The sequence below is a fragment of the Neofelis nebulosa genome, chromosome 7 (genome assembly GCF_028018385.1).
Source record: "Neofelis nebulosa isolate mNeoNeb1 chromosome 7, mNeoNeb1.pri, whole genome shotgun sequence".
Lineage (NCBI taxonomy): Eukaryota > Metazoa > Chordata > Mammalia > Carnivora > Felidae > Neofelis > Neofelis nebulosa.
This window is the reverse complement of record NC_080788.1, coordinates 138,834,993-138,855,803: the sequence shown is the minus strand read 5'-3', so window position 1 is coordinate 138,855,803 and position 20,811 is coordinate 138,834,993. Positions and strand designations below refer to the sequence as shown.

General features: G+C 56.7%; 1 long non-coding RNA gene across 2 annotated transcripts; it reads left to right on the top strand.

The window, feature by feature from the left end:
• The first annotated feature begins 11,370 nt into the window (after window positions 1-11,370).
• LOC131517702 (uncharacterized) lies at window positions 11,371-15,942 on the top strand. Of its 2 annotated transcripts, XR_009264749.1 has the most exons (4): window positions 11,371-12,136; window positions 12,346-12,484; window positions 12,776-12,916; window positions 13,375-15,942. It is a non-coding gene; the product is annotated as an uncharacterized LOC131517702 (long non-coding RNA). The 2 variants fall into 2 exon arrangements; XR_009264750.1 differs by lacking the exon at window positions 12,346-12,484.
• The last annotated feature ends 4,869 nt before the right edge of the window (window positions 15,943-20,811 follow it).

The window sequence follows — 20,811 nt, the reverse complement described above, 5'->3', positions numbered from 1 at the left end:
GGGATGGGGTGATGGAGATGGGTGTAGGGAGATGGGGGGTGATGGAGATGGATGTAGGGAGATAGGGGGTGATGGAGATGGAGGTGATGGAGACAGATGTAGGGAGATAGGGGTGATGGAGATGGGGGGGTGATGGAAATGGGTGTAGGGAGATGGGGGATGATGGAGATGGGGGTGATAGAGATGAGGGGTGATGGAGATGGGAGTGATGGAGATGGGGTGATGAAGATGGGTGTAGGGAGATGGGGTGATGGAGATGGGTGTAGGGAGATGGGTGTGATGGAGATGGGGGGTGATAGAGATGGGGGTGATGGAGATAGGGGGTGATGGAGATGGGAGGTGATGGAGGTGGGTATAGGGAGATGGGGGGTGATGGAGATGGGGGGTGACTGAGATGGGGGTGATGGAGATGGGTGTAGGGAGATGGGGGTGATGGAGATGGGGGGTGATGGAGATGGGGGGTGACGGAGATGGGGGTGATGGAGATGGGTGTAGGGAGATGGGGGGTGATGGAGATGGGGGGTGATGGAGATGGGTGTAGGGAGATGGGGGTGATGGAGATGGGGGGTGATGGAGATGGATGTAGGGAGATGGGGGGTGATGGAGATGGGGGTGCTGGAGATGGATGTAGGGAGATGGGGGTGATGGAGATAGGTGTAGGGAGATGGGGGTGATGGAGATAGGTGTAGGGAGATGGGGGTGATGTAAATGGGGGTGATGGAGATGGGTATAGGGAGATGGGAGGTGATGCAAATGGGGGGTGATGGAGATGGAGGGTGATGGAGATTGGGTGATGGAGATGGGTGTAGGAAGATGGGGGATGATGGATTTGGGGGTGATAGAAATGAGGGGTGATGGAGATGGGAGTGATGGAGATGGGGGTAGGGAGATGGGGTGATGGAGATGTGTGGAGAGAGATGGGGGGTGATGGAGATGGGTGTAGGGAGATGGGGGTTATGGAGATGAGGGTGATGGAGATGGGGGTGATGGAGATGGGGTGATGGAGATGGGGGTAGGGAGATGTGGTGGATAGAGATGGGGGCATCCTGGCTCTTAGAGGAAGGAGAAGGTGGGGAGTCTCTTTGTCATCATCCCTGGTGCCCAGGATGGGGGCAGTCTGAGCTCCTGCAGTGCAGGGACCCTCACAAAGCATCTTTCCTACCCGAGTGTCTAGTGCAGAGCTTGAAACCAGAGGTTTCCAGTACGTATTTACTCAGTGAATAATGTTGAATGTGCAGATTGCATCCTGAGTTGACACTCCAGCTTGGACTTCAAGCCCGGCCCGGCTGTCCCAGTGCCTACCCAGCCTTTTCCCATGGGCACGGGAGACTCACTGCTTCCTCTGCTTTACTTTGCTCGGTCAATGCACCTGCTATCCTCCGTCTCTGGAAATGCCTTCTTCCTCCTCCCTCCTGCTCACCTCTCCCTTAGCATTGCCTCCTCTCGCCCTCTCTCCAAGACTGTCCTCCGCTTCTGCCTCTCCTACTGGCCTGCCTGGACTTTCCTCATGACCCCTAAGCGGCAGCTCGATCTTCAGCCTCCCTGTCCTGCTATTTGTGTCCGTGCAGTTGTCAGACTTTTTGGGCAAAAATAGCCCAGACCATGCCCTGCCCTCAGATGGCTTTGTCCTCCCCTTTTCTCCACTCCCTGCCTCCCACCCTCCTCGTGTGGCTCCTCAGCTGGCCCACCACAGCTGTCACCTGACTCCAGCCCTCCTCTTCCACTCCGTCTTCACCCCCTCCCCACCCGCGCTCGGGCCGCACAGGACCGGGCTCCATCCGTTTGCTGGGCGACCTTGGGCCGGCTACTTAGGCATGACCCTTGGTTCTTGTGTGGTTAAGATGAGCGATCTGGTTGCAGTGGATGGTGCGAGGTGGGGACGACGTGACACGACAGAAAGAAGCATGGCTTTGGAGTCCGGCAGGGCTGGGTTTGCACCTGGATTGTGCCCCTCAGCAGGCTGAGCCCCTGTGGGGGCTCTCGGACGGTTGAAGTCATCTTTGTCCCTTCGCTTGTCACTCTGGAGAGGACAGCGGAGCCGAACTTCTTCCCTGCTGGGAGGCTCTCGGAGGAGGTTTGTGAATTTCACACTCCTTCCAAAAGCGCGGCCGTGACGGATGGCTGTTCCTGGCCAAACCTGGCCGAAGTGGGACCCGCATTTCAAAGTGGCAGGCTGCAAAAGGCAAGGTAGGGGGACGGAGGGTGGGAAAGAAGACTTGGCAGAGGCGGCGGAGGGCTGGGAGAGGGGCGGCTGGGGAATGACGTGCCCGGGAGCTCACCCGGGAGGGCACAGCCTGGAGGGCGGTGTTGCCCCGGTGGCTGTCCCTGCAGAGATTAGGCCCCTGGCACCTCCCACGTGTGAACCTGCCGGCCCCCACCTAAGGGGCTTCGGTGAGGGAGGAGTGGCCCGTCAGGAGATTTGGCAGCTAAAACCCTAATCCCCCGGTGGGGTGCGGAGATGCAGCCCAGCCTCTGGAGCAGGTCAGATTTTAGGGGCTGGGGGCTGTGTCGACTGCCTCCTCTGCCCTCTGCAGGGAATGCCCAGACCAGACCTTCCGCCCTCCTCCCCGGGCCTCATGCTGTTAGAACCGAGCAGTGTGACGGCCGTCTGGGGCGTTCGGATCTCCCAGCAGAATCCTTCCCTCCCTCAGACCATTTTCTAAACCAGGAGACAGAGAGGTGCAGAGAGTAGATGTGGCTCATCTGTGTTCTCACCTCCCCGGCTGTGGAGCCGAGGCAGCGGTCAGCCCGGGACCCCTTTCACTTGAGAGCACCTGCTACTTTCTTCATCTGTTCCCCCACCCTCACATCTTCTAGGTGGTAGATGTTTCTTCTCCAGGGTCCTTCTGTTTCAGTCCTTCCCGAAGCAGCAGGGACAATAGAGACGGATGGGATTTTGAACAGGAGTGTGTCTGTGAGAAATCACAGGTGACAAGAGCCGGCTCCCCGTCTGGCGAAGGGATGATGGGGAGGAAGACATGGTGTGAAAGTAGGAAACCTTAGCAAGAGACGATGGGGGTTAGGAGCATCCCTCAGGAAGGAGTCTGCAGACTCATGATCTTGTGGTGGCTAAGGTGCCTTGAATTCTTTTTGGGGTGACAAATAAATGATGGGGATGATGGTGGTTGTGGTCATCGTGGTGGTAGTGGTAATGATGGTGATTATGTTGATGGCGGTGGTGGTGGTAGTGGTGGTGGTGGTGGTGGTGATGGTGATGATAATGATGCCGGTGATTGTAGTGATGATGACGGTGATGATAATGTGGCGATGATGGTAATGGTGGTGATGATGGTGATGGTGATGATGATGGTGGTGATGATGGTGATGATGATGGTGATGGTGGTGATGATGATGGTGATGATGATGATGGTGGTGGTGATGATGGTGATGATGATGGTGATGATGGTGATGATGGTGATGGTGATGATGATGGTGATGATAATGGTGATGGTGATGATGAAGATTATGGTGATGATGATGGTGATGGTGGTGATGATGACGGTGATGGTGATGGTGGTGATGATGGTGGTGATGATGGTGATGATGGTGGTGGTGGTGATGATGATGGTGGTGATGGTGATGATGGTGCTGGTGATGATGATGGTGATGATGGTGATGGTGGTGGTGATGATGATGGTGATGATGATGATGATGGTGATGGTAATGATGATGGTGATGGTGGTGATGATGGTGATGGTGGTGGTGGTGATGATGGTGATGGTGGTGGTGGTGATGATGGTGGTGATGATGATGGTGATGATGGTGATGGTGATGATGATGGTGATGATGATGGTGATGGTGATGATGATGGTGATGATGGTGATGATGATGGTGATGGTGATGATGATGGTGATGATGGTGATGATGATGATGATGATGGTGATGGTAATGATGGTGATGGTGATGATGATGATGAAGATGATGGTGATAATGGTGGTGGTGATGGTGATGGTGGTGGTGATGGTGATGATGGTGATGGTGGCGGTGATGATGGTAGTGGTGATGATGGTGATGGTGATGATGATGGTGATGATAATGGTGATGGTGATGATAATGGTGATGGTGATGATGAAGATGATGGTGATGATGATGGTGATGGTGATGATGGTGATGGTGGTGATGATGGCGGTGGTGATGATGGTGGTGGTGATTGCAATGACAATGGTGAAGATGATAATGATGGCAGTAACTCACTGGGTAACTTTGGGTAAGACGTTTATCTTCACCGCATCTCAGTTTCTCCATTTATAACATGAAGAGGTGGAACATCAGCCTCCTTCCTCCTGTGAGGTTCTGTAATCCAAAGAGAGGATCAGAAGGATGTAGGAAAATCTTTTAGGAGAGAAAGAAAAGGGACCGGAGGAAAACGCACCAATTGGGACCAAACAAACAGGAGCGGAGGGAAATTGTTTGTGCGGCCACGAGACGAGAGAGCAACCTCTCCCGAAGTCTCTCTCGTCCTTAGCCTGGGAAGCCCGCTCCTCCACCTCTGGGGAACCAAGAATCTCTCCGGCTGGAATGGAAGTGAGTGACCAGCACAGAGGGCTGACCGTACCTGATTTCCCAGCCAGCAAGCCTCACCTGCTAATTACATCTACCAGGCCTGCCTCCACCGATTTTGGCCCCACAAAATCTCCACCCCGCCCACAAAGGGTCTGGAGCAAATCATTAAAATATCAGGTTTCCAACCCCTGGGGGATGAGTAGGTGCTAAAAAGAGGCCAAGCTGTTTTTGTCAAAAACCAATCAACTCTCACACACCAAATATCCCTGCTTGGTGTGGGCAACCCGCCTGGTGTTTAGGGGTGTGAGAGGCAGCGGGAGGGGTAAGGCGGTGGGGGCTCTGGGAAAGCGCTTAACCCCAGGGCACCAATTAGTTGCCCTCAGGGCCAGACAGAGCCGCGGGGAGCCAGGGAAGAGAAATTACCCTGTGAAGAACCTACAGGTTCTCCACCAACTGCGGAAGTTTTTGAAAGCTCAGGCTTTCGCCCTGTAGCACGGGGTCAGTCTTGCTCACCTCTTATAAGGGTCACATGGGTCCGTAGCCGTGGTCGAAGTTTGCAAGCTACAAAGCACTAAGGAAATGCAATTCATTCATACACTCCTTCCCTCAACAAAGCCTTCTTAGAGCAACCGCTGTGTGCCAGCCCCAGAGAGGCTGCTGGATCCTAACATTCTGCCCTTGGCCGCCATGTCTTCCTTTCTCCGGGTTCTCCCTTGACCTCTGTGACCACAGCTTAGTCTCCTGCACTGGCTCTTTCTCTGCCTGACCTTGGATGTGGGCGTTCCTTGAGCTCTTCCCTCAGTGCTGCTCTCCCTTCTTCCCTCTCCTCATGACCTCTTCTACACCCATGGCCTTGATTACCCGCTGTGAGGACGGCTCCCCGGAACGTCGTCTTCAGTCGAGACCAGTCATGCTCCCTTCTGGTCTCGTATATCTGTCCATCCCCTGACTTCCCCTTGGATGGCCCTTCACATCAGCTCCTTGAGAACCGATCCCCTTCCCAGCCTCTCCGAACCCACTGCTCCCCCCGGTGCTTCCTGTCTTAGTAAAGGGCTTCCTTTAGCTTCCACCCAGTTGCCCAACTCAGAAACGTGGGAATCACGTGGGTCCCCTGCCTTTGCCATCTCCCCATCTGCCTCCCGGTGAGCCCTCTTCCTGCCAAGTCTTCTTCTGTTAGAGCTCCTGGTTTGGGTTGTCCTTCTCAGGCCAGGCAGGACACATCTCGGCAGCCTCCCCACTGCTCTCCGTCCCCCACTCCAGCCTTTTCTGACCCCTTCTCTGCGCGGTCACCGCAATGGCGTTTCTGAGATGCCAGGCTGATTCTATCACCGCCTCACTTCCGGGAGACCTCTGGTCCTAGCGACTGTTGCCCTGCATAGGGTAATAGGGGAGCCCCTCCATAGCCTCCATAGCTCCCGGGGTCTCGCTGCTCAAGGGCCGCCTTCCAGTGTTTTTCACCCGCTCACCACCCTAGGTCTAAACCGGCCACTCAGCACCATGGGCCTTAATATCCCCATCTGTGAAAGGGGGGATAGATAACACGTGCTTAACGCACAAGATCGTTGTGAGGTTTGAAGGAAGTAAGGCGGGTTCAGTTTCACAAACAGGGTCATGAATGTGTGTGTGTGCGCGCGTGCGTGTGTGTGTAGCAGTGTGCCAGGGAGTACAAAGAATTGCAGGGTAAGTATGAGGCACTTTCTTATAATTTCGCTTTTACTCAATTCTTGAGGCCCAGTGTCTATCCATCTATCTATCTTTTTTTAACATGTGTTTATTTTGAGAGAGAGACAGGGACAGAGACAGAGCACGAGCAGGGGAGGGGCAGAGAGTGGGAGACACAGAATCCAAAGCAGGCTCCAAGCTGTCAGCACAGAGCCCGACGTGGGGCTCGAACCCACGAATGGCGAGATCATGACCTGAGCCGAAGTCGGACGCTTAACCGACTGAGCCACCACCCGGGCACCCCACCAATATGTATTTATATTAAAACAAACATGAGCATATCATGGAATCGAATGCAGATTTTGCATCCATGGAAAAGAGAAACATGAGCTCTGGCAGACACGATGGTGGCCTGCCCACATCTCCTCACCTAGAGAACTTCAGGTCTTACCGCTTGTCTCCCAAATGCTGTGGAAGCTCACTTCTCCTCCCCCGTGCAGGTCAGAGGGCTGGGAGGCGAACACCCCCTGGTGGCAGCCCTCAGCCAATGAGTGGCTAAGGGTGGTGTTGGTGTATCAAGGCTGCAGCTCCCGTGTTCACAGGGGTAGGAAGTAGGGCGGATGGATAGCTCAGAGGTGTGTGAGCTTGAGAATTCATGGGCTCTGAAGTGTGCAAGCTCTGAGGTGTGAAAGCTCTGGGGTGTGTGGTCTCTGAGGTGTGTAAGCTCTGAGAATGCATGGGCTCTAAGGTGTGAAAGCTCTGCGGTGTGTGGACTCTTGAGGTGTGTCGACTCTGAGGTGTATGAGCTCTGAGAATGCGTGGGCTCTGAGGTGTGTAAGCTCTGAGGTGTATAAACCCTGAGATGTGTAGGCTCTCAGGTGTATAAACCCTGAGGTGTGTAAGCTCTGAGATGTGTAAGCTCTGAAGTGTATAAACCCTGAGGTGTGTAAGCTCTGAAGTGTGTAAACCCTGAGGTGTGTAAGCTCTGAGGTGTATAAACCCTGAGGTGTGTAAGCTCTAGGGTGTCTAGCTCTGAAGTGTGTAAGCCCTGAGATGCGTAAGCTCTGAGGTGCATAAGCTGTGAGGTGTGTAAGCCCTGAGGTGCGTAAGCTCTGAGGTGTGTAAACCCTGAGGTGCGTAAGCCGTGAGGTGCATAAGCTCTGAGGTGTGTAAACCCTGAGGTGCGTAAGCCGTGAGGTGCATAAGCTCTGAGGTGTGTAAACCCTGAGGTGTGTAAACCCTGAGGTGTGTAAACCCTGAGGTGTGTAAGCTCTGAGGTGAGTAAGCTCTGAGGTGTAAAAACCCTGAGGTGTGTAAACCCTGAGGTGCGTAAGCTCTGAGGCGTATGGGCTACATTAGCTCCAGAGTCCCCAGCAGCACCCGGGGGGCAGTTGCCCACCACGGTCACAGGCTTGCCCACCTAGACTTTTCCGGCCACCTTCCCTTCCTTGTCTCATTTTCCCGCTCCCTGCCGCTGTGTCCTGGGCTCCTTCCTCTCCCCCAAACAAACCCCTGCCCCTGCACCCCCGCCTGGCCTCAGAGTCTGTTTCTGGGGGGAAGAAACTAAGCCACGAGACCCCCACCACAGCAGCAGCAGGAGAAGCAACCATAACGACAACAGAAATAGATTCCAATTAGCAGGTTCATCGTTTTTCACACATCATCCTCCCTGAATCTTCCGTTTCCTTCGCAGGGGGCACATTTCCAGGTGAGGGTGCTGAGCCGCAGGGGGGTTACTGGGCTCGCCCCGGCCTCATGGCTCACGAGCACAGCGCGGGGACTCCAGCTCCGGAAGCGTCTGGAGCCCGCGCTCCCACCTCTAGGCACACGGTCGTGTGGGTGCCCTTTGGTGGAACCGTCCGGAAGTTCGACGCTGGGGAAAGCTCTGGTTGACTGGAATCCAGGAGGTCTGGGCCGGCCGGGCCGCTGCCGAGGGGCCCCGTGGGCCCAGCAAACCCCTGGGCCGTTCCTCATGCCTCACTCACCGCTCTTTTCCAAACGCTCTGCCTCTTGAATCGCTCTCTCGTTTTCCCACCGGCTAACTCTACTGGGCGCCACAGCTACCTTGCCGTCCTCCCAGCTTGCTGAGTGAATGCTTGCGGGCCTCCTTCCAGAAGGCAGTGTTGGCTCCATGCTGCCCGGTGGGGCTTTTCAAGGAAAGCTCCAGATCCAGATCTCTACAGGACATTTCCCCACCTTAAAATATGGGTCGCTACTTAAAAACGTTTAAAATCCACCCTCTGGTCGCCCGGTTGGCCCCATGTGGGGGCTGGATTTTGCCCACTGGCTACCAGCTAGTGGCCCCGGGCTGCGAAGTGATACGGGCCAGAAGCTACGGGGGTAAATGGGCCATCTGCCTCTCCCGCAGGGGAGCCGAGGTCCCCCCGGCTTCCATTGTGGTAAAGGAAGGGGCCTGTTCCCCGGGCCCAGCCGGCCTCGGCGGGTAAAGACCTTCCGCCGAAGTGTCCCTGCTTGAGGCTGAGTCCGGACCTCCCTGTACAACCGGGGAAACCAAGGCCGACGGGGGAAATAGTGTGCCAAGTTCCTACCCTCCAGACAGCGTCTGAGCCAGAGAAGAGCCCACCCCTCCCCGGCCTCCTGGGCTGTTGGGTCCCCGCAGGGCGGCGGCAGCCTCCTCGCTGGCCTCTGTGGGTGGCTCTGCCCATTGGTTAGTTTCCAGAGTCCGGGGCCGTGGAGTTTTGCTGACAACTGCCAAAGCCCAGGCTGAGTGGTAAAAGCCACCAGACTTCAGAAGGACTGTGGGTGTTTATTTAAAACCTTACAAACAGTTTACAGCCAACGGAGCACAGTTTACAGGCAAGGACCTCACTGCCGGGCGGCCCTGAGGGGCCGCGCAGAGGGCACACGGCTAGTCACTCCTCTGTTAGGGGCTGGTGGGGGGTGGGCTGGCTGATGGGACCGCCTCACCGGCAGCACTGGGAGGCTCCTGGCTCCCTCGGGTCTCCCCGCCCCCCTGCTGTGCACTGAATTGTGTCCCCTCAAAAGATGCTGAAGCCCTAAACCCGATACCTGGGAATGTGACCTTACGTGAAGATAGGGTCTTTGCAGATGTAGTCACGTTAACATGTGGTCATCAGGATGGGACCTGATCTGTAATGACTGGTGTCCCCATGAGAAGGCCCTGTGAAGAGGGCCGCCTGGGTGGCTCAGTCAGTTAAGCGTCCGACTTCGGCTCAGGTCATGATCTCGCGGTTCGAGAGCTCGAGCCCAGCATCGGGCTCTGTGCTGACAGCTCAAGGCTTGGAGCCTCTCTGTCTGTTTCTCCCCTGCTCGCACTCTCTCTTTCAAAAATAAATAAAGATTAAATAATTAAAATATATATATAATTAAAATTAAAAAATATATAAATAATATATATAAATAAATATATATTAATATATATTTATATACTATATATACTATATAGACACTATATATACTATATATATAAATATAAATATATATAAATATATATATAAATATACTATATATGTACTATATATAGTATATTTATATACTATACATAAATATATTAATATATACATAATATATAAAAATATTTTTTAATATATATAAAATATATAATTAGAATAATTAAAATATACATACCAAAAAAATATATATATATATATAAAGAAGGTCCTATGAAAACACAGACACACACAGAGAGGAGAAGCCCCTGTGGCCATGGAGACAGAGTTGGGGTCATGCCGTCACAAGCCAAGGACTGCCATGATCCCGGGAGCCACTGGTAGCTGGAAGAGGTAAGGAAGGGTTCCTTCCGGAACCATCAGAGCCCGGCCCCACCGATTCCCTGACTGTGGACTTCTGGCCCACGGCACTGTGACAGAATACGTTCCTGTTGTGTGATGCTGCCTCCCTGGGAAGCTAACGAGCCCCCCTCCTCCAGGTCCTCTGCCGGGACCCATTCATTGCCCACTCCCACCCACGGCGCTCTGGGCTCCAGACCCACATATACAAGTGCTGCTTGGCGGTGCCCACCCGGACGCTCCTTGCGCCCCTCCAGCCGGGCTTCCCTACAGCAGGGCCTGGCTGTGTCCTTGTGGTGCCCAGGCAGGCATCGGCGGCCTCCGTGCTCAAAGCTCCTGGGTCCTGGAGCAGGTGAGCAGGAAAGTGGCAGATACCACCCGTGGGCCGAGAGCACGTAAGCGACAACAGGATTCCTCGGGAGGGCAGAGGATGGCAAGGGAGAGGGGCAGGTATCCTGCCTTTGAGGGTGGGATGAGCCAGAGGCCCTCCCCCAGGCGCGGGGCCATCGAGTCTCCGACTGGAAGTCCAGGCAGGGTCTCCGTAACCCCTCGCTACTTGGTTGTATGGGGACCAACAGCAGCGGCCCGTGAGACTGCAGATCCTGGGACCCTCCCCAGACCTGCGTACTGAGAACCTGCATTTGACCAAGGTGCCTGGGGCAAGTTGCATCACAGAGGCCAGGTGCTGGGCTGTGGATGGGAATGTGGCTGAACTTGTTTTTCCCGTGCCTCTGGGCTCAGCTGGGCTTTCCACAGGAGCCGGACAGCGCTTGAGACCTGGGGGGGCCCGTCTTGTGTCGAGAACAAAAGAGGACATTCCAGACTTTAGGGGCCCCCGGACTTGTCTTCCTCCTCTGCTTCCAGCCAGGTGCTCCAGGCAGAAACCCGGGGTGATGTGGAACCCTTCCCTCTCGTGACCCTCTGCCCTTGCCTGGTCACCAAGCCCAGGAAGGCAGGAGGCCTGGTGTCACTCCGTCCCCGTGGTCGGTCTCTTCTGCTTCTTCCCGGACAACTCTGGGGGGGGCGGGGGGGGGGACAGAGAGTGGGAGACACAGAATCTGAAGCGGGCTCCAGGCTCTGAGTTGTCAGCGCAGGGCTCGAACTCATGACCCGTGAGATCATGACCAGAGCCGAAGTCGGTCACTTGACCCACTGAACCATCCAGGCGGCCCCCCAGACCTGCCTTTTCTAAGCCGCTCTTCACCTGGTGGCCAGAATGACGGTAAATACGCTTAATTCCCGTCAAGTCAGGCTCCTGCTTAACCCTCGGAGCCCTCGAGCCACTGGCCCCGTGTCCACAGAAGGCCCCGAATCCCTTCCGAGGCCCGGAGACGTGGCCTGAGTCAGCCCTGCCCCATCTCGTGTGGCTCTGCCCCCACCTGCTGCTCTTGCCACCTCCGGCTCGTCAACGCCCGGTTTGTGCCCCTCCGTGCCCCTCCCCGCCCCTCCCCTTGTGGGGGTGTTTTTTCCTGCTCATTGGCTACCTCACCCCGGCGATGGTGCGTCGTCCGGGAGGCCTCCTTGCCCCCCACATAAGGCTGGGCCCCCCCCCCCCGACATCTGCGCCCACGTGTCCCTGTCTCTCCTCCTCCACACTCGTCCCAGCGAGTGATCGCTGGTGCAGCTCTGGGAGCGCTTGCCGGAGGCCAGGGGCCCGCTGTGCCTGCGTGAAGCCTTCAAACGCTGCGGGCACGGGAGAGTGGCCTTTGGAAAAACGTGAGGACACTGGTGTCTGCCGGTGGCTCTAGCCCGAGCGGACCTCGCCGCACGTCTCGGGTGGCTAGGAACCGGCCAGGGCGGCTTCCTGAGGCCCCCGGGGTGAGCCGGCTGCAGGTGCATCTACCGTGGCCGGAGACGTTCTGGGAGTTCAGGAATCTTGAGCCCTGGTGCCCGATGATCTTGGGCACGTCAAGCAACCTCTGCAAACCTCATCTTCCTCCCGTGAAAAAAACGGGGACGGACTGGCTTCCTTAAGGAATTGCTGTGTGTTCGGTGCGTCACATCAGATATCTAAACAAGCTGACAAGTGAGCAAACACCATCTTGCGGCGAGATCGTGGGCGGGTCCCCTTCCTGCTGTGGGCTGTCCCCTCCTCTGAGCGACGAGGACCGGGCAGGCGCCCAGGGGACCCGGCTGCACCTGGAGACTGCAAGGCCCTGGGCTCATTGGCCTCCCAGACAAGTGACAAACTGGCTGACCCGGTCTGTCTGCTGGGCAGGGCGGTGGGGTGGTGGGGGAGGGCACGATGGTTTGATTGGAGGCCATCCCCCAGTGTCCGCAAATTCGCTTGTGTTTATTTTCCTGAAAAGCTAAATAAGCCAGTGAGACTGAGCAGCTCCACACCAGACGTGCGTTTTCATTGTAAAAATATTTTTGCGGGTCGGAAAATTGCACCAAAATGTTTTCACAGGCAAATCGCTGCCGTGTGCTGCTCAGCCCTGCGACCAGCGGCCACCAGGGAAGGGGCCGCCGATGTGCACCTCGGGTACGCATTCCAGCAATCATAGCAACAAACGTGCCGGAAGCACCTACCACGTGGCGGTTTGCCAGTAAGTTCGCAGTGATGTTTTCACCCTCGCGTGTCCCCGTGTGGCCCGTGTGATTGTCATTGCCGTTGTGGCCAGTTCCTTTTTGCAGATGAAGGAGATGAAGTCCAGAGAGGCTGAGTGACTTCTCTAAGGTCACACAGCCTGCAAGGGGCAGAGCCAGGGATCCGGGTCTGTCTGACTTCAGAGTCCGGGGGTTTGCCCCACTGCGGTGCACCTCCGAGGCCCTCGTTCAGGTCTGGAGCACCCCCTGGGCTCTCCCTCAACCTTCTTTATCGCTCTGGTTTCCCGCAGTTTTCTAGGGTGAAGTTATCTATGGAAAGTCGCACAACTACAGCTTGTTGCCAATCTAGAGAAAGCTGAGAACATTCCATGCACGTAGGACCATCAGAGCCAGAGAGGCTGGGAATCTGGTCCTGTGCCAGCACAGAGCAGGTGAGTGACATGGCTGCCCCGACACCGTGGGCCACGAGGCTGGGCTGAGGCCCCCTGGTCCCCCAATCCCCCTGCTTCCAGGCCCCCAGCCTCCCAGCCCGCCCCCCGGCCTCCCAACCCCCCCGCTTCCAGGCCCCCCGGCCTCCCGACCTGCATGGCCGTCCTTGTTACCCGCCTCCGTGAGGCTGGACCTTGTACACAGATGTCACCCACACAGCTTGGCTGCGCAGCTGAAGTCCTTGACGCACACATTTATACACAAAGACACGCCAGAACGTGTCACAGACCCTCACAGAGCCACAGCCCCTGTCACAGAACATATCCCTGTGAGCCGTGATCTGAGGACGCACCGTGGAGTCCCAGGACCATCATTTTCAACTATACGCAGCCGGTGGGAAAAACGGGAGTGAAAACCAATCTAAACGATTCAGGTGATTCCTCCCTCCTTCCCCCCCCAGGCCCACGGAGGCCGCCTGCCACCGAGCGAGGCCTGCCTCCCGCCCTGCCTCAGCCCCAGCTCCCAGGAAGTCACAGGGGCATCTTTTTCCCCAAATGCAGCTCCAGACACCCGCCAACCCCGTGGCCTGGTGCTCGGGTGGGGAAGCGTGAGGCGCCGGGTGCAGGAAGGGAAAGGGCCGGGCTGGGCGCGCTCGGAGGCAACCGTCGCTCCCGGGCTGGCGGGGGCACCCCGGGGCGGTGGGAAGGACGAGGGCTCTTGTGACTCTCGCCATCGGCGCCGTTGCGGCCGCTGACCCTGGCAGGAGATCCACCATGTGGGTTTACTGACCTCCTCCTCGAGGACTGGGCCTGGCACGGATTTGTCGCTCATGGGTGCTTGGTGACGGATGGCGTGGAGCTCGGGTCCTGCTGCCCTGCCTCTGGCTCTGTGGATGACTATTCTAGGGCTCACAAGCCTCGCGCAGGGCCGGAGCCCCCCGTGACCGGGGGAGCAGGGGATGACAGTCCGTGGGGTCTGTCACGGCTGGGACAAGGACAGCCTCAGATGGAAGCTTTCGGAGCGGTCTGGTCGAGCCCCCGGCACACCGGTGGGGGCCCAGTAACTGTGGGATGAAGGAAAGTGCTCGGCTGTCAGCCGCATTTCCGTGTCAGGCGTCCATCCGCCCCTCAGCGGGCACATAAGGTCACGGCGGCCGGAAGAACACAGCACACGCTCTCGCTGTTGTCTCCGTGCGGCCAGAGGGAGGCACAGTGCCGGACACGGTGGGCGTCTCTGTGAACCCTGTCTGAACACGGAGACAAAGGGGATTTTATATACCACTTGCTTTTGCCAAACCAGCACAGCTGCCCAATCCTGGAGTGTGCATGTGTGTATACGTGAGGGGTGTGTGTGCGTGTGTTGGACACGTGCGAATGTGCACCTGTGTCTATGTGCACACATACGTGGGGGGGGGGGGGGTGAAGGGGACAGAGATCAGCCCTGTGGGCTCCAGGGATGGAGGCTAAGGAGGGTCCAGAGGGCCTGGCTGAGTCAGAAGCCAGCGGTCGGAGCAGATGGAAAGGCGTGGAGAGCATAGGACTGCTTCCGAAGAGGGGGCAGGCGAGTGACAGCTTCAGAGGGCAGGGGTGCGGGGAGGGGGGCCCGGCCAGTGGGGCCGTGCCGTCGCCGCCGCCCCGGAACAGCATTTCCCAGACCTCCCCGCGGGCCGGCCTCGCTGCTGAGCTCGTACAGACACCGGCCCATTGGGCCCTCGCCCCAGCCGCAAGGGGCAGGACTCTGACTCCCCTGGTCAGCAGAGGGCGTGACCCAAGACACAGGAAGTGACTCGTCCAAGGTCCCCAGCTGGCGAAAGGCGGAGCTGACGGCAGCCCCTGGGCTCGAGCCGCTGTGCTGTCTGAGGCTCCAAGGAGCGGCATGGTATGTGGACGTCCTGACTTCTGTGGATGGTTAATTTACGTCTCAGCCTGGCTAGGCTACGATGTCCAGCCACGCGGTCAAACGTTATTCTGGGTGTTTCTGTGACCACCGTCTTTGGCATGAGATGAACACTTACATCGGTAGACTTTGAGTAAAGCAAATTACCCTCCATTAAGTGGATGGGCCTCTTCCAAGCAGTAGACGGCCTGGAGAGAACAGAAGACTGACCTCCCCTGAGCGAGAGGAAATTCCACCAGCCGACGGACTTGAACGGAAACATCGCCTCCTCCCTGGTCTCCGGCCTGCCAGCCCGCTCGCCCTACAGAGCCTGGACTTGCCCGTCTCCATAACTGCGTGAGCCCATCCCTTCTAACGAATCTCTTTATTGTTCTGTTTCAACGGACAACCTTGGCCAAATACGCTTCCTCAGGAGCGGACATCGGTAGAACTGGGCAATCGGAAATTAACTCCCGTGGAAACTTCCGGGCACCCGGCGTAGCCCAGGCAGGGGTTCAAGCCGGCGAGCTGTGAGGGGTGAGGTGGGTTCTAGAGCAGGAAGGAGCGGAGTAGGGCAACAGGGGTGGCGGATAGGGGCCAGGTCGCCCGATACAGTCCACCTCTGCGCGTTCTCGCTGCGTGGCCAAGGGCAAGCCATCTCAGACCGAAGCTCCCGCCACCAGCCCACCAGCTCTGCCTGGGGAGCAGAGCACCTCGTTTGCCGCCGCTGGGTTCTCTCCCTGCTCCCCGGGCTCCCACGACATCATGTGTCATCCCCTTGGCGGTGGCCTCGGCGTAATCAAACACCCCTGAGTCAGATGTTGCAGAATTAACAATCCCCCACGTGGTATAAACAGAGTTTAAATCAAATGCAGTGAAAGGATATTGCCTTTTAAATCGACCCTGACAGCTGTGGAAAATATTATGCCCAAATAGAATCCTTACATACGACAGACATTAATTCTTCGAGAACCCCTAAACGGGTCCTCTGGATCGTTTGTAAGATTTTATTTTATTATGGATTGGATGTATTGAAGTAAGACTATAATCTTATTGTGCTCTGACCTCTGTTTTTATAGCTCTGTATAAACAGCAGTTACCGTGTTAGAGGGAGAGATGTTTACAGATGGAGAAATAAAAACACGCCGCTTTACTGTGCCGTGGAAACCTGAGACCAGCCCGAGGCAGGGCCTGGGTTTTGTACGTCAGAGGCCCTGTCCTGATGGGAGCAGACAGCTCTGACGGGCAGGAACGCCGGGCCGGGCATGCGTCCTCGGTTCCTTTCGGTGGAACAAGGGCCGCGGCTCCAGAGGGTCGGGTCCTCGCCGCCGGCCTCCCTCCGAAGGCTCCAACATTCAGGCAATTGGGATTGCTGGGCTGGACGCAGGTGAGGGTCAAGTTCACCCCCCCGGGGGGCTTGGTGTCTGTGTCTTTGTTGCTCCCTAGAACCGGAGGCTGTGCAGAGAGGGGACACGAGCTTTGGAGCAGGACAGACCTGGGGCCGGTCCCCACTCTGCGCTTAAAGATTCCATGACCTGGATTGAAACCGTCTGGAACACGGGACTGAGAGCGCCTGCCTCACAGGTCCTCGTGGGGGACAAATGAGACAATGGACAGAAGGCGCCGGGCACTCAAGAAAGTCCCTTTCCTCCGCCCCCACCCCTTTCCTTGAAAAAATCCTGTGATATTTTGGGGGCACCCGGGCGGCCCAAACGGTTAAGCGTCTGACTCTTGGTTTCGGCTCAGGTCACGATCTCACGGCGTGTGGGTTCGAGGCCCACATCGGGCTCCGTGTTCGCAGCGTGGAGCCTGCTTGGGATTCTCTGTCTCCCTCTCTCTCTGCCCCTCCCCCGCTCACTCTCTGTTGTCTCTCTCTCAAAAATAAATAAACTTAAAATAAATTAAAAAAAAATTTTTTTTAATCCTATATTTTTGTGACGGTGGAGCTGAGGGTTCCCGGTGAGCAGTCTCCTCACGGGGGCCATAGGCCACCTTATGGAGCCCAGTTAACCTCCCCAGAGGGGAGTCCCGGCCTTGGCTCCTTACTGACTGACGATGTGTGGACTGCCAGCTAGGGACAAGTGCCAGGAGAAAACAGGGCAGAGGAGGCATATGGGTAGCCGGGAGTTTTAGGAAGGGTGGCCAAGGAAGTTTTAACTGAGACATGAAACTGAGTCAAAACCCAAAGGAGTTTTCCACGGAATCTATATGACAGCGCTGGGGACGAGGTCGGGGACGTGGCGAGGTCAGACGGGGTCAGGTGTCCGGTTGGCTGTGTAGCCAGGTCACATCCGCCTGCTGGGGGCGACACAGGGCTGGGCACCAGCGTGCTAAGGACTCTCGACGGGCAGGCTGCTGGAGACCTTTAGGGGGTGTCATGGACTCAGTGTTCGTGTCTCCCCCAGAACAAATCCAGAAGTTGAAGCCCTAACTCCCAACACGATGTGTTAGGAGAGGGGGCCTTCATCTGAGGGGTCACGGGTTTAGATGAGGTCATCGGGGGGGATCCCAGGATGGGATTAGTGCCCTCATAAGAAGAGGGAGAGAGGGTATGGCTCTCTCCACTCACATGCAAAGAGGTCATGTGAGCACACAGTGAGAAAGTGCCCACTTACAAGCCAGGAAGAGATTTCACCGGGAACCACATCTGCTGCCACCTTGATCTTGGACTTCCAGCCTCCAGCACTGTGAGAAATTAACATCTGTTGTTTGAGCCCCCGGTCTGCGGCGTCCCGTTCTAGCAGCCCGAGCGGACTAAGACAGGGGGTTCGCCTATCAAGTCACGGCTCAGACAAGGACGCCATTTAGTTAGGAACGGCCCCGTCAAAGGCCAGCCCAGCAGGTGCTAAAAGCCAACCGCCTGCTGGGGAATTGTTAGAATGGATGGTCGAGCAGCTTCCACGATAAGTGATACCCTGTGGTTTGTATACACACGTGCACGTTGGGATAAATCAAATATTTCTCAAAGTCGTGTTTACGTATTGATGAGTATATTCATTTCTATTAGCATAGCAGTTGACAAATAGATTACCACGCCCACGTAAGGTGGCTCGTGTCGCCTCCGATAGGTCTGCCGCCAACTCGAGCCTTTACTCGTTTCTCCTGCCCTCGTGTCCCAAGCCCTGAGCTTCGAGGTTTCTACACGTTTGATCTCCTTGCCCAGCCCTCGCCAGCCCCGGCTCACTGGGGTCTTGAAGCCTCAGGCAGCGTCCTCCGTTACCAGCGGGGCTGTCTTCCATCAGCCGTTGTGCAGCCGTCTGGTGTGACCCTGTCGAGTCCCCGGGCAGACAGCCGTGAACAGAGCCGACATTGAAGGGAAGCCCGACCATCACACGCGTGTCATGTCTGCTCCGGGGCCAGGTGACGGTGAGTGCTCAGAGAGAGGGAGAAGGGCCAGGGACGGGGTCCGCTGTGGACCGGGAAGGGGGCACCCCTTCTCAGAGCGTGATGGGGGTCACCCCCCCCTCCCTTTCTGTCCTCCCATGTGCAGGTAGCTGGCCTCCGAGGGTGTGGCCCTGGAGGAGAGAAGGGAAATTATGGTTCTTTTCAAATGCCACAGGGGAAAGCCCAGACGGGTTCTGGGTGGTTCCAAACAGCGACAGATCCCGTGGCTCAATCCAAAGAGAACTTTTGAATGAGGAGCGCAGTCCTGGAGGGAAGGACCACGCTCCAGAGCTCAGAGGCGGGAGACAGTCTGATGGAGAAGGTGTGCCAGGACCCCCTCCGTCAGGTGAGGGTCCGGACTCCCTGCTCCTCCTTGATTTGAGTGTTGGGAGTCCAGGGCAGTGGTTTTCCATGGGGGTGATCTTACCCCCCACCCCTGCCAGGGGGCATTAGGCGATGTCCGGAGGCATTTGGGGTGGTTACACTGCGTGCGTGGGGTTGGTGGGGGGCATTGCTGCTGGCTTGCAGTGGGGTAGAGGCCAGGGGTGCTCCTACCTGGCCTACAAGCTCACTCCGGCCCCCACAACAAAGAATTCTCTGGCTCCAAGTGTGCATAGAACAGTGGGTGAAAAACCCTGGTGTAGACAAAGGTATAGCTCCGATGATGACCTCATAAGTCAGGAAACTTTGACGAAAGATAGACGTGGGCCCCATCTCCCTAAAGGCCTCTTTTGGGGTGTAGAGGCCCTGGGTGGGAACCACAAGTGATCAAAGCAGCAGCTCTCCCTGCCCCTCCCTGAGGCCCAGGGAGGGGAAGGGTCTCACCTGGTGAGTCAAGGCAGAGCCACGACTAGAACCCCAGTGACTCCTCATCCGGCGCTCGTTGTCCCAGCCCAGGCCCACTCAGTTACCTGGTTCACCTCGGAGACCCCGGGGCCCTGCCGGTCCTTTGCCTGTGTAGACAGTCCGTGCTCAGGGCTGGCCAGGGCTGAAGACGACACCGTGCCCACAACCTTGTTTGGGTGTAGACGGAGTTCCTGCACCGTGTGTGGCCCCAAGACGGGAATTTCTTTCCTTCTTTGGCTCTCTCCCGCCAGAAGCTGGACTGCACTCAAAGCAGGCCTGTCCTCCCGTCCCCGAGCCGCAGAGCCACGAGGACCTCCTGGCACGTCCGTCTCCTGGTCCCAGGCCCGCAAGGCTTCCACCCTTAACAGAAACCAGCGGCTCCTCGGCCTGCGGCCTGCGGCCCGACTGACAGACAGAATTGTCCTCTTTGGGACAGAATGGTGCGGTTACAGATTCCTCACCCCCAGATTGTTGCGCATGGGTTCACAAGGCACCTGGTGTCCCGAGGATGGAGGGACGGTGATGGGTACGGAGAGTCTGCGCCCGGGGCGGCACATGGATTTCATCTTTTTTTTTTTTTTTTTTACTCTTTATTTTGAAACAATTATACTCACAAGAGGTTGCAAGAACAGAACCAAGAGGTCCTGTGTGAGCTTTCTGCCACGGCGACAACATATGTGACTCCAGCACGTTGTCAAGATCAGGACATCATGTGGCACGATAGAGCGAATCAGACTTTAGGCTTCGCTTAGATCTCACCGGCATTCACACACGCTCAGGTTTCATTCTTTGTGTGGCTCTGTGTATAGTCCTATGACACTTTATCCCATGTGCAGGTTCGTGTGACCGCCACCGCGGTCACGATCCGGACTGTTCCGCTCTAGGAACTCTCTCCTCCTTCCCCTTGACGGTCGCTTCTCCCCCACCCCCCACCCCTCTCGCCTCTGTTTTTGGTTCCCGTTCTTTTCTGCAGCTCCATCGTTTGCCCAGATGGAGAATGTTACATAAATGGAGGAACCTTCTGAGACTGGCATGACGCCCTTGAGATCCATCCCAGTTGGTTCCTTTCTTATTACCGAGGATCGGTCCAGGGTGCGACGTACCAGTTTGTTTCACTCAAATTCCAGCCAAATGGTCAGGTCCGCCCAGTTGGTGGTGGCCGCCTGGGACACGGGGACAAGCGACGACCATCTCATCCCGGTCAACGGAGCGCACGCCATCGTGATCGGCGGTTCTGTCTTCCACGGTCTTCCACGCGCTCACTCGGCACGTTTTTTGGCACCAGCTGTGTGCCATGTGAACTGCACGTGAACAAAAGAGCTCCGGTTCTCGATGTCCGGGAGCTTGTGGCTCAAGAGAGGAGACCAACATTTAACAAGTAAATGGGAAAATACACAGTTAGGACTTGTGGTCGGGGCTTTAAGGAAAAGAGCGGTCTCGCCTAAACAAGATGAAGAGGCACGTTCGCGGAGGGGAACGGCATGCCAGGCCCGGGAACTGCATGCGCGGGGGCTCCGAGGCTGGGAAGAGGCACACGTGTTGGGAAAACGGAGGGAAGGCAGACGATGCGCCAGAGCACGATCCGGGGCCCGGGGCGAGGTGGGGCTGGATCATTCAGATCCTCGTAGGTGGAGGATTTTGTCTCCAGGGCGAGAGGAAGACTTTAAGAGCATTTAAGGGGGAGAGGCGACGTATGGCTTGTGTTTTACGAAAATGGCACCCGCTGTGGTGCGGCTATCGGACCATCGTGGGTGAGGACGGAAGCTGGGAGACTCGTTGAGAGGTCACGGTG